Source organism: Homarus americanus, unplaced genomic scaffold (assembly GCF_018991925.1).
Source record: "Homarus americanus isolate GMGI-L3 unplaced genomic scaffold, GMGI_Hamer_2.0 scaffold32583, whole genome shotgun sequence".
NCBI lineage: Eukaryota > Metazoa > Arthropoda > Malacostraca > Decapoda > Nephropidae > Homarus > Homarus americanus.
Genome location: NW_024713129.1, coordinates 33,903,613 through 33,908,272, shown reverse-complemented (window position 1 = coordinate 33,908,272; position 4,660 = coordinate 33,903,613).

The following is a 4,660-nucleotide window of genomic DNA, read 5'->3' as shown; positions in this document are numbered from 1 at the left end:
AGGTAGTTGAAAGCAGGTGGTTTTGTCATAAAAATATCGAGTGTGGTTAAGCGCAAGAACATGAACCAGTTTCCTCTACCTGTCAGGTGTTGCCACTGGCACCAGAAAGTATCATAGACAGATGGTGTATGTTTATCCAATAAAAATAGGCTTACTAGTTATGGTTTAGTATGTAGTGTATTATAGGAGTAAAATATGGCAAACATTACGTTGATTTAACAAAGGATAGCTCAAGAAAGTCGTGTGGCTCACCTGGTTCTGTCCGTTAACTGTATTTGTTTTTAATATTGATTTACATCTTGTTCTTATACTGGATATAATAAGTCTAATATATAGCCTTGTATGTGCTTTATTCCTATGATTGCTGATTGGCTGATGGAATTGGGGCCGGAACCAAATTTTTAAAGGGAAGGCCTCAGGGGGTACCAAACTTTTCGAGTCGTACAGAGTAAAACAATTATCCTTGTTTCATTTAACGAATGTGTATATCATATGTTTATGATGCTAGAAATGTGTTGGTGTGGGGATTAGTGGATGATGACATTATGACCTGACCTCATAAGAACATAAGAATGGAGGAAACTGCAGCGGGCCTATTGGCCCATACTGGGCAGTCCCGTTTACACCCAATCCCTATTGCTTATATAAGCATCCAACCTATGTTTGAAGCTATTCAGCGTATTCGAGTTTAATAAGGTCACCCTGTATATTTAAGCCTCTCTGTCCATGTAATCCAGTTGCCTCTGAAGATGTATATATATATATATATATATATATATATATATATATATATATATATATATATATATATATATATATATATATATATATATATATATATATATATATATATATATATATATGTATGTATATATGTAACCGGTCGCCGTGCTAGTGAGTATTGTATGACCACCGAGTATCGGTGCGGATACTTCTATTGGGTACCTTCATCTCTCTTCAACTATTGGTGTATGTGGTTTGTCTAACCAAGTCCTGGTGTGAGGTCGACGACCCTGATGGTTGATCTTACACTCCGGAGGTGGGAGTACTTTTTAAATGATTGTTTGGTGCTATGTATGTAGTACAACTTGACAGTAATGGAGTATTGTGGGCCAGTGTCGTGGAGCACAGTTACGGATATGGTGGTGAACAGCACACATGACTCATAAACCCAGAAGTAAAGTAATAAGAATAAGCGGATGAGTCGCCCCGTGACGAGTCACGAGTGATTTTCTCGGTTCACACGTTATTTGGGGTTTCATGTATGTGCCTGATGAGTTGGTCTCTGATGAAATCAGGCCATTATGACTGACCCATGTTCTTGTGTAGGTTATTAGTTACAGTCTTTGGCCTTTGTGCAGTGTGGTAAACTAAGAACTGACATTTTTTCTCGGGGTTAATATTATATGTGGGTTTTCCAAATAGCTATGTTATGTGTTATGTTATGGGTATGTGTGCTGCTGAGTTAAGGATCCGTCGGGTTGTGTTCTAATGGGAGTGTCAGTGGGCTTAAACTCGGGGAAGCGCGACCCTTGACCTCAGCAATTCCCGAGGTCATTCTTGGACCAGGTTCATATTTGTCTATGCTGATGATAGTGGTGTCTAGTGATGAAAGATGTGCTGAGGAATTTATCCAAATGAACTATTGTGCCATTAATAGTGGTGACTAGTGATGATAGATGTGCTGACGGGTTAATCCAATTAATTATTGTCTCTTGTTCAATTAATATGTGTTTTAGTGCTGTAAGGACGGTGGTGTTAGGTAATACAAGTGTCATGTCAGTGCGTCTCTTAGCCCCAACCTCAGGACCACCAGTCACGGTACATACTATATTAATTTTGTTTGGGCTGGTTCGGTATTCTGAGGAGCCCTTCCACTGCCTAACCATCCATTTAAATAAACCCCAATAGGAATCTCAGACCGGTTGCGTATATATATATATATATATATATATATATATATATATATATATATATATATATATATATATATATATATATATATATATATATATATATATATATATATATATATATATATATATATATATGTATATATATATATATAATGGGTCGGAATTTCTGGACTTTATTTTCGAATTGGCTTGGGGTTTTTTAAAGATTATAAGATGGTAATGGCAGTGGGCGTACTTCAGAAAATCGAACTTGAAAAACTTAAATCTACTAAACAAAATGGTTGTCCGTGACCGTGGAAGGATGCGTCGTTGTGACTGGGATGAATGAGACACACTGAAAATCTTAGACATATATTTCTATACTTGCTACAACCACAATCAAATAATGGTACACCAATATGACCTCTTAACCTGAACTTAAAACACTACTCTGGGAATAAAGTTATACGTGATATAGAAATTGAGAAACTTAGGCAACAATAAATTTGAGTATTAAGTATATGTTGTTGCACACATGAAATTTCAGGCCTTGAAGTGTCCATCAGTCACTTAGGAAATGGTATTAAAAATAGAAATTAAATACTCACAATGAATAGGCCTTAAGGGCTTTCAACAAATAATATCAGTCACTGAGGAAATGGTAATAAAAATAAGAAATTAACTACTCTACAATGAATAGGCCTTAAGGGCACTCAACAAGTATATCACCCCAACAGTACTCCTAACCTAACTTAACCACTACTCTGGGAACAAGGTTATACCTGAATCAGATGTATGAAGAAAAAATTAGATGCATTAAAGAATCAAATCACAGTATCACTCTGGTTCCATAATGACACAAACATTCAAAACCTACGATCAAAATTATTTAGAATTATTTAACTACACGTCAAGATAATATCAGTAACTGAGAAATGGTATTAACTACACCCAAATATATTCACTATTATTAATATGTTACTGGGTCACAATACTCGTGAACCATGCTCCCCCAACTCAACATACACCCGTAATAAGGAAGATAAAATGTTCCTCTAGGTATCTCCTAGAGTCCTAGACTCATGGTCTCAGTGTGTGACCATTAATTTACTCGAATATAGCCTCTCAGTGTATACTCCCAGTGCGTCCATAAAGCGGAAGGAGTGAGCCAATCAGACCTTGTACAGTTGAGGAAAGCTTTAGCTTCCCGTTAAAGAGGGTTTCTCTAAGCTGCTCAGGACATGTGGTGTTGTGAGCCGAGAGAGAGCTGCTGCACGATCGTCCCGTCGTCAGCTGCACCCAGACGGCTGGAATTCCTCCAGAGATCCTTGATACCCCGCTAAACAGTGACGGGCCTACACTGATCGGTCCAATGGCGACAATCGCCACCCTCAATCATCAGCGGCAGTCTCCGGCGGCAGTCAATCTCTCGCAGTCAAACTCCGGTCAACTCGGTCAAGTGGGTTCTGACGGAAACCTGAAATGAACTCACTGTGCTTCTGGTTTGCTTTACCCACTGCCCTATCTAACCTGTCTGAGATCGAATGAGACTTACTTGTTATACTGCAATAGCGCATTTGGTGACTTGGCCACGTGACTATTTTCTGTGGACGGACGCGCAGGGACGTCTTGTATGTCTGAATCTCCCTGTGACTGAGGGACCAGCCAGCGTCGCGCTCCTCTTAGGCCTACGTGACATTTTTCCGCCTAACTATACTCCTTGGACACCCGTAACATTATTCAGACTGATAAACGATCTATAATAATTTCAAATTCAATAATAGTCCCTTAACTTCATGAATCGTATCATTATTAATTCGGCAAATTACATTTAATATCACTTAGGCCTAGTTCCATAACCTCTCGCTATGGGCGGGGCGCTCTCTTCCCTCAGACGACTTAACGTCAGTATCGCTAATGGGGGGCATTTGAAATTTCTGAATATTTCATATATATATATATATATATATATATATATATATATATATATATATATATATATATATATATATATATATATATATATATATATATATATATATATATATTTATATATATATATAGTATATATATATATATATATATATATATATATATATATATATATATATAGGGTATAGCTGATAACCACAGGGAAAAAGAAACACCAAGTTCCCGCTCTCGTGTAATTCACATCTGCAGTGTGTTTTCTTCTTCCTTGTGGTTATCAGTATATACCAGATCACAGTGATTTACTTGCATTATATATATATATATATATATATATATATATATATATATATATATATATATATATATATATATATATATATATATTATATATATATATATATATAATATATATATATATATTATATATATATATATGTATATATATATATATATATATATATATATATATATATATATATATATATATATATATATAGGAGATTGATAACCACAGGAAAGAAGAAACACGAAGTTCCCAAGCGCTCTCGTAATTCACATCTGCAGGGGTGTTTTCTTCTTCAGGTTATCAGCATATACCTAGATCACGCGCACCTACAGTGATTTACTTGCATATATATATATATATATATATATATATATATATATATATATATATATATATATATATATATATATATATATATATATATATATATATATATATATTATACACAATATTTATTTGACCTTTTTATTTTATTAAACTATCTCTCCATGTTTACGGAAGTGACGTCACTATTCCAATTCACCATCAGCAGGTAGGAGGACCGGAC